Below are 14,005 nucleotides of genomic sequence, written 5' to 3'. Positions count from 1 at the left end.
TCAGTTAGCAGATGGGTATTGGTGAGTATAATCAGGGGTAGGGACCCGCCGATTATGCTGGCATAATTATGAGCATAATAGGTACCTGAAAGCATTGAGCATAATGCTAGCATAATAGGTAGAATATTTTGTAACAGTACGAATTCTTGCTTATAAAAGTAGCTATCACAGAAAGATCGATATACTCTAATAGTAGGCATTCCAGCCCAATTTTTAAATTTTGGAAAAATAGGCTTTTTATATGCTCAATAGATAGAGTATTGATTGCCGATCTCAGAAATATATAGTTTGTTGGGTTGGAATTAGTTACTTTGGCATGCACAGTGCTTAAAAACTAAAAAAAGGTACATTTTTTCTCCAGGGCTCCCCATACATTTTAAAGGGAAAAATGGCACAATTGAATCAGGAAGCCATCTAGCAATCTGGACTATCTTGAAACTGCAGTTGCTTCTAGCTGCAAGTTTGTACATGTAATGAGAGTAACTTCAGGTCTTATTGGATCTCAGCGATCTTTGTATACTTTGTGGTGAGCAAATATGCTTCACCTATTGCACACTTCTCAATACAATGGTGTATACCCATATAGGCAAGTGGCTATCTCAAGTTGGTAAAAACATCAAGTTAACAACTTATAAAGGTAAACAACTAAAGTGGAGGTGCCACAATGATGCAACAATACCTAAGGTGGAGTTGTGGTTCAATTATGGCATTGTTATGCCGACTTTGAAGTGGTTCATACTTTTGAGCTGATGACTCAGCCATCAGAAAATTGCTCTGGAGCTGAAAATCGCTAACCCTAGTGAAGTAACTACGCACTTTAAAGTAAGCACCAGTGACTACCTTCCACCCGACAGTACGTTTTTTTAAGTTTTAAAGTATTCTACATATATTACAAGGCTTGAAAAGATTACAAAACAACACAAAACGTACTTATATGTAACGCACACGATAAAACTAAGATTTTCATGATGATCAGCGTGTGGACAAACCCCACAGCGATTTTCATCCTCATTGGAGCTCAGATGACGGAGCAATCCCAAGTTAAACACGAGTTGTCATTTTGTGCCAGGGTTCTATTGGGGAATATACGGAGAATTTTTTTATTAAAAAATCTCGGATACTGGAATGCCTACTAATAGAACAGTCAGTAACTCTAATAGAACAATCACATAGCTGACTGTTCTATTAGAGTATATCGATCTTTTCTGTGATATGCACTTTGACAAGTAAGGTTGTACTTCAGCCACTTATTATTTATCTATAAACTGGAAATTATTAGCAGAGCATGAGAACTGAGGCATAAATAATTGGGCATAATTTGAGCATAATAGGTAAGTATTGAGCATAAATTTTAGCATAATAGGTAAATTTTGAGCAGTGCAGCATAGCATAATAGGTAAAATTATGAGCATAATTGGCGGGTCCCTAATCAGGGGCAGTGGAGCAGGCCAAAAGGTCAGGGCCAACTTAGGCAATGAAGTTGAAACAGTGGAGATTAACAGGGGCGATCTAGGATTTATAAAAGGGGGGGGGGGCTAACTCAAGGTACTGATCTCTCGGGTGAGGTGTGCAAAGCACACCTGGAACTAGGAGGGTCTGGAGGCATGCTCCCAGGAAAACTTTTGAACTAAAATACTGCAATTTGGAGACATTTCCACATAAAAATGCATATTAAATTTTCTGCCTATAGATATTTTATATACTGCCTTTAGATTATAGGTATGGCTCTCTGCAGCTTTTGTTAATGGAAGGTTTGGGTAGGTTCAGACAACCAAGCACATGATGCACCCTTTCACAATTGCACAACAACAAGTGCATGTTAGCTAGAATAATAATGTTGAAACTGGAAAATTTTGAAATTTGAATGATACAAGATCGAATCTGAGAACATTTTCAATGGAAATTGTGAACCTGAATTAAGTATTTTCATACATAAAACTACACAAGTAGATGAATCAAGCCTTTTAAACAGACCAATGTGCTTCATTGAATGTTTAGGTGCAGGCAGATTTGGAAAAATTCCATAACAGAACCAGTTTTTATGCTTCTACTGAATGTTCTATTAGAGTAGTTAGGTGACTGCTCTATTACTAAGAGTGTCTCGATCTTTACCTCCAATGCTGATCCGGGTCCTTGTTGCTCCACTGATAATGTATTGGAAAGATGTTTATAAGGTGGGTTTATGAGTATTTGTATTATTAGTGATCATATAATTATGCTAAGACAAAATTTCATTATGTTTATTTCCTCAACATATTGATCAAGTAAAGCCTAAAAGTGAAGGGGGGGGGGGGGTTTCTTCAGCCCCCCCAATCCGCCCCTGATTAATATGGATAAAGCTAGCAGATTTGAATGGTATTCATCAGGATCTGGGAGCTTGCCTCCAAGAAAAGTTCACATTTCAGAAGCTCTGACTATGTTTCTAAAGTAGTCACTTACAGTCTTCAACAGACATTACACAAATGACTGTTCTATTAGAGTGATTGACTGTTGCATTAGAATAGCTGACTGCTCTATTAGAGTATCTCGATCTTTTATTACAGCCATAAACGTTATTTCTGGCAGCAGTAGTGATCTTCCTCTCCAATACAGCTACTACAAAATGCCTGTAGACCTTAACAGTGGGCTTCATTTATGTGGTGTACACAAGGAGTACTTATTTTACCCCAATTGGTGGCATCACTACAGCTGTTGGGCAGCATTCATATCCATCATCTCGTTATATACGAATAAACACAGATTGCAATAATGGTGTAAGTGGAAGTCCTGTCTATCTTTGCTACTACCACCTCCATGATTATTTCTGAGGTTATCACCATCATCAGGAAATATGACCTACGCATGTATTATATACTACATTTTCAGTTTCACAGCACAACTGCATCTTGACACAGTATCACGTGTACACCTAATTATAATTGTAGACTTGCATCAATTTGTTAACAATTTGTATCATATATATTCACACAGTTTGTTGTAACCACAACATAGTGATAATGTGAGTATTTAGCAGTGTAACTACCAAGATTCTCATATGCGACAGTGTGATATACTTTATTTACTTACACGATTATCTGAAGCTATCTGAAGCCTTTCAATCATCTGCAAAAACCAAAATGGTATAATCAATAGTGATACGCTACTAAGAGTTGATTATTTGCTGCTTCAACAACAACTAACAAGTATATCTGTTCTTCCCAACCACTTATACAACTTTGTGCCCTTAGCTCCTGGATCTGTCCCAGGAGTACTGCATGTGCAGTGCACAACTTGTAGTATAGCTAGCTATATAGATAATACTATTTTATTTTTATTAGAACTTTACAGTGACCATCACTGAAGGTCTGACAGCAACATGTGCTGCATCCTTTGGCAGGATTACCTAACCTAACTGAAACTGGAGACTTTAAATGATTACTTAACCTAGAGTAGTGACAATAAGGTGAAACAGAAAATGGGCCAAAGAAAGAAAAGATATCCCTCCTACCCCAGTATTTGACTAAAAATCAACAAAACCATAGCTACATGCAAAACTGAAACTTTTGCTAAATATGCACATAAGATATAATCAGCTATATCAGTCAACATCAACCATATTTCTAAAGCCAAACAGATACACAACAGGTTGGTTCTATTAAGTCCTGCATTCCACAAAGCCACCACCCTCCAAATAAATTGCAAAGAACAATAATTTCAGAAAAAAGCTATTTTGAAAACAACACAAATCCATTTGATCACTGAACTCTTAAGGTCCTTACAAAGGTATAACTTATTAAGTAATTCAATCAGATACTTGTGTTCATATTTTTAATAAGCATATGTGGCAACATTTATGATTTTGGAGTTATATTAACTCTAGAACCAAAGTATGAACCAGAATTGCAGGACAGTAGGGTAGCAACTCCTACCCTAAAGTTGATATTACACTGAATTTCCTATTTTAGACATCAGTGGGGTTGTGTAGCTAGCAGCAATTTCTGTATACTCATCAAGTTTTACTACTTATCTAATGATATCACCATCGGTAGCACTACATATTGATTATCCAATTATTGAGATGTATGCATTATTTTTCAAGCGTTTGACTTTGAAAAGTTTAGTATGATTCATGAATGTTTTAACATACCAACTAGTCTGTTTTTCATCAACCTCTTTTCAAAAATTAATATATTTATGTATAAACAACTGTAGCTGGCTTTAGCACTTAAATTTAATTGTGGGCTTTAACATGTACATGTATGTATAAGTGGCCATGGAAACACATGTACAGCCTACAACACATGACTATACAGCAATAAAGACCGTCGTAAAGATAATAAGAGCTATATATAATATAATATAATATTTTTACATAATGGGAAAATACATTTAGGCCACTAGTTATTGTTGTTGTTTTTGTTTGTTTCTTTTTTCTTTTTTTCTGTAAAATATATGTATATAGGTCATTCAATATTCATTATGGCCATTGGCATTAAGTTTCTGAATAAAATTGAAAGTTTCTCAATGAAAATTAATGTTACACGTAAGGCTTGCTCATGAAGTGTAATGAGCTGATCGAGCAGCATGACAGCAGCAAATTAAGGTACATGCATGAAAATGAAACTTTTAAGTGCATTATTATATTAGACTCTATGGGGATTATATAATCTGAGGCCACTTTTTGACAGTATAGTGTAATTTGAGTTAACTGGAATTATTAGCTATTTTAAAGATAATCCTGCAACCTGAGATGCATGGTAATTTATAGCTAATGTAGCTGCATTGATCTTTTAAAAGCTTAGGTTTTCCAAGCTCTGATATGGAACTTATGTGTGCCATTATTTAAGGGTCAATGTGCTGTTTACAACATCTGATTATTTTGGGGCCCAATAAAATCATGTGATGCTAGTACTTTACCACCTGCAACATGAACTTGACAAGATACACAATGCAACTAGCTGGTCTTGGACAAGCGTTTAGTGGCGTCCATACATCAAAACATATACAGCATGTAAACAGCACATAGCCCCTTTAAGTCCATAGGTAATGTGAATGATATAAAGCTTATGACAATTAAATCTGAGCATACATGTATTTATGTGGTTGTGGTGTGTTCCATTTTAAATAAAAGTATGCATAATAAAAACAAGTACTTGTATTAATCTTTTAACTTAATTAAAGCCACCCCTTAAAAACTAGCAAATTCGATTCCATGTTAGGAGATTGAATTTTAATGCACTTTCAACAGTACTATGATGCATAAGCAGTATGAAGCAATCAAAACGTGAGGTGCCACCGCAACTTCTGAATTCGAAGTTGCCCATGAACAGCTTTTAGGTCCTATTTGGATCAATAACCTATAAACCTCTCATAAACAACTTCTGTAGCTAGACTGCTGGCTAGAGCCATTAGCTGTACACTCTGTCGTACATAGCTATATATATATGCAAGTAATAAAATAATACATAATACACATACATGTGAAGCTACACCTATTTCATGTAAAAATCTGTTCAATGCATAATAATAATAATAATACATGTACGACCACACAAATGCAAACACATGTAGTCTTAATAATGTGCTTGAGACCATAAAGGAAATATATCAATGGTTTGTTCTTCCAACCTGTCACGTTTTTGATACTCTTCATTCCCTTGTACTATCTTACAACCACCAGAAATGCTAAAGAGTCTTCTATTAGAAAATCTCTTCCTCAAAGTGGTTTTAAGAGTTGCCGGATTAATATGTACCCCATTTTCATTGCAAATTGGTTTCACCATGTACACATGGAAAGTTATCAGTTTTGGTGAATTCTTCACAAGAGCATTAATCCCCTTAGCTGAAACTGAATCAACAGATACCACTACATATTCCAACTTTCCATGAACTGATACTGTCTCCGTGAAATCATCATTGAGATCGCTGTAATGTGCTTCAATATATAACTGCTGCAAATTGTCATTCACTGCAGAAGGGTACATTCCAGAGTATGTGTCAGAGTATTTGAAATACTTGAGCATTTTACAACTGGCAAGGACTTTATTAATAGCCGTACCACAAAATCCAGATAGAATACAGTGGATCAGTGATGGAAAATGGCCTAGTAACAGTGAATAAATACACAGATCTTGACGACATATCATTGATGCATCACAATACCCATGATCACATTCTAGTGTCTTTAGACTTGAGCATTTCTGAAGCAACCAAATTAGTCTTTGTTTGTAGTCATCATCTTCTCCACATGGGTTCACCATACACCACTCCACTGCAAGGTAGGTCAACTTTAGTTCACTTAAAATTTTCCACAACTCTATACGACCCTCCATATCTTCTGCATGTATACCCAATAAGTTAAGCCCCTGTAGGTTTGGAGAACAGTTGGCAATACTGCGTAATCCCTCCAGGCTCTGTAAACATTTTGGGTTATATTCTAGGTTCAGTTGCTGAAGATGACAACATAATCCAGATATTTGCTGCAAATGCTCAGAAGAGAGCAATCCAAAATACGATGCATCAAAATGAGTTACAAAACCTAGATTTTCGCAGCTGGCGTTCAAGTGAATACTGTCGCTAATACTAACAATGCTATCAAATCCAAAATACTCATCTGCTGATACAGTAAATACCTTGTGTGCTATCTTACCATTGTGAGCACTGTTTGTTAACAGTAGCAGATCTTTTTCAAACCCTGACAATTCAAACATGCTGGCTTTAACAAATGGAAGAGTAGCTGTCTGACCAAACTCTAGCTGAAAATCTGGTACAGGAGGAGAGACATTGAGTGTGACCTTTAAACTATTGTACAACTTGACACTAGCTGTGTGACCAGCTGGTATTTGAAGATTCCATCTCGGCCACTCATGAACTAGACACATTACCATAACAGGACACACTTTGGTAACAACATTCAAGTTTGGTGGGATACAATGAAGGTTCACCCACTCTTCCATCCAAGTATAGTGAACAGTGCCTCCTGTTGTGTAACCATAGTTAATAACGTGTTTGTAGACTGTGAGTTCTACCAATTGTAGCTTTGCGGCAATCGTAAGTAGTGGATTTATCAAGTAAGGTCTCCAATGGACTTCTAGTTTTTGCAAAAGTCTCATGTTTTGTACAATCTTCTCTAATTGAGTGGCAGACAAAGATGTTCCCATGCTAAGGCAAGTGACGTTTTGGCAGCGCTGCAACATCCTTGCCAGTTTTGATGGTGCTACGTAGTCAGGAAAACAAAACTGCTTGATGCACCCTCCACACGCCTTCAATATACCATTCAGACATCGTTGTTCACGAGTATCATAATGAGGCCACTGAAATTCGGTCCATATTGATGGCGTCTCGCTAACAGTCCGTATTCTTCGTGAAACGTATCTAAGTCTTGCCTTGTCACGTGTTGTTGGCAGTAAAGAAAATACAAACACCAATAGTTCTGCTGGAAGAGCTGTAAAGTAGTTCCTTCTTTCAGTTTCCTCACGAGATTCAGCCTCGGATTCACCATCCACAGGACCACCCATTTTGGATAGTTATAAAAACCGGAAGCGAAACGAAATCAGCCTACAGTCTAGTGGAGGACAATCACTATATTGTGCACAGTTACACTATAATATAAGCATGCACTTTAATTGATACCTGTTTGTGCATCAAACAAGACTCCAGGTGGCAGATTTCTCTGCAAGGCGCTTATCGATATCAAACGCCTGCTCCTATTCGGGAACGCTACAATAGAAAAGTTCTGTGCTTGGGTAGGTGAACGTAGATTGTCCCTTGGACCACTTTCATAAGAGAAGTGAATAGCAACAACTACTTGATCATTACAAACCGTTTACGGTAATTGGCTACAGTGGCGGGTTGACAAGTCTGAAGCCATGCCTCATCTTGCCATGCCTTTAAGAGAGAGATGAACTGAGCCATCTGTGGCTATTCCGGCACACCTCTTATGAAAGTGGTCAAGGGACTGTCACGGAAATTTTCCGGTCCAAATATATAGTAATATTTGGACCCCCCGGAACAAAAATGTTTGAAATATATGGACCCCCTCTGAAATATTCTATCCCCCCTACAAATTTTATTATTATGATTATGATTATATACTGGGTCGAGACAGCACAGCTGATAATTGACCCAGGTAATTACAGACAAAAAAAAAACATTATTATTATTGATTGTTGTGCAGACCTCAAAAGAGTATGGTGCACAAAAAGGGTACAATTGCTACTGTCAATTACAAAAGAAAAACAAACTTATATAATTATACAATATTTACTATACACAAGACCATATATACACATTGATAAATTATTAAACAGTTACTAGTCCAGCTAGGCTGCGCTTGAATTGGTCAATCTCTGTTAAATCAATCACGTGTTGGGGTAAGGAATTCCAAATATTGATTGCAGAGGGGAAAAAAGAAAATTTATAACAGTCAATTCTAGTCATTGGGGTTAAAAATCTCTTATCATGGCCTCTGGTGTGATGTAGGTTAGGATTAGGAAAAAGGAAATCATCAGCATTAATATCGATTTGGTGAGATATAATTTTAAATAACATTGTAGCCTTCTGTTCATTCCTGCATCTGGCTAAGGTGGGCCAATTAAGGTTAGATAACATTTCAGTGACGCTGGAATATCTAGAATAGTTGTTAAATGCAAACCGTGCTGCTCGTCTTTGGACATTTTCTATGGCATCAATGTCTCTTCGCGTGTGGGGTGACCAGACTGTGGCTGCATATTCTAAGATAGGTTTAATCAGGGCTTTGTAGCAGTTACTTTTGACTCGGAGAGGACACTTGCTCAAGTTACGTTGCTAGAAGCATTTGGTGTTATTGGCCTTTTTAGTAATTTGTTTAATGTGCTCTGACCAGGATAAGTTTTTGTCGATAGTTACACCTAGATACTTAGCATGTGTTACCTCTTTTATAGTTTTACTTTGCAGTGTGTATTGAGCTAGTATTGGGTGCTTCTTGTTAGTGATTCTAAGAAATTCACATTTTTGTAAGTTGAATGACATTTTCCAGTCAGCTGCCCATTGTACTAAAGTGTTAAGATCCTGTTGTAATCTGTGACAGTCATCTTGGGAATGAATCGTAGTATACAATAGCACGTCATCAGCATAAAGTTTTATCTTAGATGTAATTCGGTTAGGCAGGTCATTAATGAAACAAAGGAACAATAGGGGAGCAAGGACTGTCCCCTGAGGAACACCAGATGATACCCCAGTCAGGTCACTTTGTTGACCGTCAACTACTACACATTGAGATCTGTTTATCCAATCTAGTATATCTCCTTGAATGCCATAATGATGGAGCTTGTGAAATAGATGGTAATGGGACACTTTGTCAAATGCTTTTGAAAAATCTAAAAATATTACATCAGACTGCTCTCCATTGTTCAAGGTTTCAGCAAAATCATTTACAGTTAATATCAGTTGGGACTCGCATGATCTTAAGTGACGAAAGCCATGTTGTTGGTCACATAAAATGTTATGGTGAGATAAATGAGCAAATACATGTGAATAAACTATGTGTTCTAGAGTTTTTGAACAAATGCAAGTCAAGGAAATGGGTCTGTAGTTATTAGGGATAGCACGGTTACCCTTCTTAAAAATGGGTACAACATATGCCCTTTTCCAATCAGACGGTAAAGAACACTGGTTTAACGATGCTTGGAAAACAACAGTAAGTGAGGGAGCAAGAAGTTCACTAAATTCCTTCAAAAATTGTGCTGGTATTTCGTCAGGTCCAGCAGCTTTGTGAGTCTCTAGAGAATTTAATAGTTCAACAACGCCATTAATGTCAACCTGAATAGGATCAATTAACATATACATGCATACATAAAATTATTTATTGTGTGATGACAAGGTGGTTGGTAAAAATTTCTGTGGATTGCTCTTCAATAAAGTTGTTAGGTAAAGTGTTCCATTCTCTTAAAGTATTCGGAAAGAAGCTTTTCTGATACGATACAGTGGTATTAACACCATTTGCACACATTCAAAGGGGGGTCCAAATATTTCAGCTGAAATAATCGATCCCCCTGTCTATTGCCTTTACCCGTTGCATCATATATCTATGGTTGCATTCAGCTAACCACCCAGTCTCTATACGGAGAAGTGACAAATATATGGACCCCCTCTGAAATATTCTATCCCTCCTACAAATTTTAACACTATTTGCACGCATTCAAAGGGGGGGCCAAATATTTCCCCCCTTTGAATGAGCTGAAATATTTGGACCCCCCTTTGAATGCGTGCAAATAGTGTTAAAATTTGTAGGACGTAGTGGCTATTCGTCCGGTTCCGGACGCCGATTTTACCAGGCTATTCGTCCGGCTCGGTCCACGTGATCCGGTTTTAACATACAATACGGCTTTAGTATACCTGAACTACAGTATCCTGAACTTGATGGTGTTGACGGAATCTGATGTGTCCTGTTTTACAATTGGCGATAGGTTCGCAACTTTTTCTGAATTGGAATAAAAAATCACAGATACGAGAAGGGGACTGGTTTGCGCAATTCTGAGAGATAGCTAGCAGAAAGCCGGATTGAATGAGCTGCTATAGAAAGAGAGCAACCGACTCGGAGAGAAACCCACAAGACTTTCAAGGAAGAGATAGTATATTAAGACTGTTTTAGCTGTATTCACGGAGGAAAGACATTTAAAAGTAAAACTGAAGGAAAAAGACCCAATCAGTGGTAAGCTTGATGTGGTTGCTGGCCTAGCCTACGTGTGTGAGTGTGTGTGTGTGTGTGTGTGTGTGTGTGTGTGTGTGTGTGTGTGTGTGTGTGTGTGTGTGTGTGTGTGTGTGTGTGAGAGAGAGAGAGAGAGTATAACTCTGTTCTGCCATGACCACGTCCAGTGTTGGGCAAGTTACTTTGTAAAAGTAACTAGTTACATATTACATATTACTTGCAACCGAACTGTTTAGTTACAGTTACATATTACCCAAAAAATAAAGTAACTATAATAATATTACATATTATATTATTAGCACTTTACAGTGACCAGCACTGAAGGTCTGACAGCAACATGTGCTGCAGCCTTATATTACTTTGTGTCCACAGCTTTAAGCTGTCATGTGTGAAACTACCTCCTTATCACGTGCCATGATGGCGTTGTTGGGCAATGTGCAAATCTTGGTTATAGGTAAGAAGCTGGTGAATAAGCTTCATTCAGTAGGCTTCATTACTTCGTTGTGGCTAGGTGTTACTCAGTGGATTGCTAACGAGATTAGTAACTTCGTTACTTGTAGTAATAATATTACATAATATTAGACTTGTTACACTAACTATATTACTTACTATATATAGGTAACGTGTTACATTTGTTAGTAAAGTAACTCGAGTTATATTACCTGTTTTTATAGCATATTTTGTTATATTACTTAGTTACCACAAAAGTAATAATAATACGTAACGTGTTACATAAGTAGCGCGTTACTCCCAACACTGACCACGTCATAGGGCTGCATGGTGACCCAGCACTTCTTGGTGGTTTGGCTAGCTAACACCAGTATCCCTGTCCCTGCTGCAGTGCAGGCAGAGTCAGGGATTGCAATTTACAACAGCTTTATCACAGATATTATACTAACCTTGGGTCAGTACATCTATGGCTCTATGTCTTATGAGAGGAAGGATTTATTTCTTGACCCCCACATGTTTCTAGAGTTTACCACCATGTATTATGTGTATATGCATCCACTGCAGACGTTAAGTTGTCTGATATAAGATTGCCTGGTAGAGTACCAAAACGAGGGAGGCCTAAAGGCTCAGACTTAACAGTTATTGGCTTACCAAAGAAAATGAAGTTAGCAGAAGGACCTTTTGCTTTTCTTAGACAGCATCCCAAGCATCAAGAAAGAGGTATGCTTATTATCTGTTTGATTACATCACTATAGCAATGCACTGCTCTTCAGGGAATGCTGAAATGGTTTTTTTCTGTTCCTGATGCTAACACGGCTATGAATGATGGTGTCGTACTAGATGTAGCATCAGTACAAGCAAGGCATGAGAAGATACCAAATGCCTGCATAGACGAGAATGTTAATTGTTTCAAATCAGAAAGCATTTCACTGATGATGGATGGGTTCAACTGTGTCAGGTCATGGAGAAGAAGTTTGACCCCAGCTACCAAGTGTGTGAAAGGGAGTTATTGGAATGTACAGCTATATGCTGTGATTGTCATATATCATAGGATTGAAGTCTACACCAAAGCGAAAAGAATGGTTTTGCCACTTGTGTTAAATGAGTCACAGTAATGAAACAAAGTCACACAGTGAAACTACTACACCACAAGTAATCCCTAAAACTCACAATGCATTACATGTCACATTTCCGTCTGGAATAGCTGCGAATAGATCACATGAAAGAAAAGCAAAGGAAAGATTTAAAAACCACAGGTGCTGAGCACCACAAGTTCAGATGAATAGTATGAGGAACCAGATAGAACTGTCATTGAAATTGCTGCAGGAGTAAAAGTTTATGAATCTGATTTAAAAATTCTACGGAATCAAATGGATTGGCTTAATGCAAGACTAATGAATGCTGGACAAACTTTGCTGAAGAGAAAGTTTCAAAATGTATCAGGATTACAGAGAAGCCAAACATGTATGTTTGATAATACGAGTGGTGAATTTGTGCTGGTACGAAATTGCTATGAATCCTATTGGATTCTTGTGTCAAAAAGAACTGCAAAATTAAACTAGTTAACATTAATGGCAGTAGTTGTATGGGAGTGTTTCAATCACAGCTGGAAAGTACTTGTCCCTAACATTTCCGGATGTCCAGGTGGTTCTGACTGTGGATTGTTTGTTCTTGCATTTGCTTATACTTTATGTGCTGGAAAAGTTCCAGAGAAAATGACATATAATCAAAGTGAGCTTATGTCACACTTTTTACGTTGTTTGACAAGGAAGAGCTCCTGCAAATCCATTATATATAAATATATTGAATTAATCAGTAAATATTGTACCTTCTTTAGTTCATTGTTGTGATCAGTATTAAATAAAAGTTACAACAAGGTGAGATATCCTGTGAAGCACCGTTTCACTTTAGTCAATGATTTTAGCTTAAGTTCCCTGGCTCGTGATAAACACCTCATACAGGCTTTTCCTCCAGTGTTCACCCTCCAGTGCCTAACTGGTAAAGCAGATTAAAAAAAACATAAAAAAACGGAGTTTAATTTTTTCATTTAAAACACCTTTCCTATTCACAAAACACACATATAATTCACACAAATTGTCAAAATTATGTCATATAACTAATACCAGGTTCTTCCCTATAGAGCTAACCAGCATGTGCCATATTTTAAGTTTCTAGCTACAGCTTATTTATTTATTAGCAAAACCCTTAGGGGTAACATGCTAATGTACAAGCATAGTAATAATCATTATATGTAAATAAGTACAACTTAAATATTTTTATGTCAACTTCATGTAGATCAGGGTAGGGTAGAGAATTCCGTTCAATAGTCGTCTTGGGGGAAAAAGAGTTATGGTAAATTTCTGTGCTGGGTTGGTAGTGAGAGAATTTTAGGTGATGATTAGTTCTAGTGTTTGTAGAAGATGGTGACAGCAGGTAGTAGTACAATGGAATAATACTCTCTTGATCCTGTTCAACTGGTGCACTATCAATTATTAGTTGGACACAGTAAGTGCTACACACTAGGATATCAATCTCCACTTCCACCTCCGTCCCATAGGTGGCATCCCTCACCTAATCAAGGGATGCTATAGTAACCAATCCACAAGCTTTGAATTTAGGCCTAGTAATTAGAGAACCTCTAGGAAGGTGGATGAGCTGCATGTGGATGATAGCTGGGAATTACGGAAGCAGATACTTCTCCTCGTGAGAGGTGTGCATAAAGCAACTCAACTTTGAGGCCTATGATGCCTGGTCTCAATCACTAAAACAGGGATATGGGGTGGTGCCATTAGACACGATGAAGTGGTGTGTTACCAGCCCATGACATGGACGTAGCAGTATGGAGCCATACATACAGGCTCCTTCACACACACACACACACACACACAC

General features: G+C 37.5%; 2 long non-coding RNA genes across 2 annotated transcripts; both read left to right on the top strand.

Moving 5' to 3' along the window:
* Positions 1–237: 237 nt before the first annotated feature.
* On the top strand, positions 238–1,133 carry LOC136264329 (uncharacterized). Its single transcript, XR_010705075.1, has 3 exons — positions 238–526; positions 587–637; positions 685–1,133. It is a non-coding gene; the product is annotated as an uncharacterized lncRNA (long non-coding RNA).
* Positions 1,134–10,364: 9,231 nt separating this feature from the next.
* Positions 10,365–12,943, top strand: LOC136263768 (uncharacterized). The gene is made up of 4 exons (XR_010704780.1): positions 10,365–10,669; positions 11,681–11,836; positions 11,890–12,268; positions 12,321–12,943. It is a non-coding gene; the product is annotated as an uncharacterized lncRNA (long non-coding RNA).
* The last annotated feature ends 1,062 nt before the right edge of the window (positions 12,944–14,005 follow it).

The sequence above is a fragment of the Dysidea avara genome, chromosome 8 (assembly GCF_963678975.1).
Source record: "Dysidea avara chromosome 8, odDysAvar1.4, whole genome shotgun sequence".
Lineage (NCBI taxonomy): Eukaryota > Metazoa > Porifera > Demospongiae > Dictyoceratida > Dysideidae > Dysidea > Dysidea avara.
This window is presented reverse-complemented; position numbering and strand designations above follow the sequence as displayed.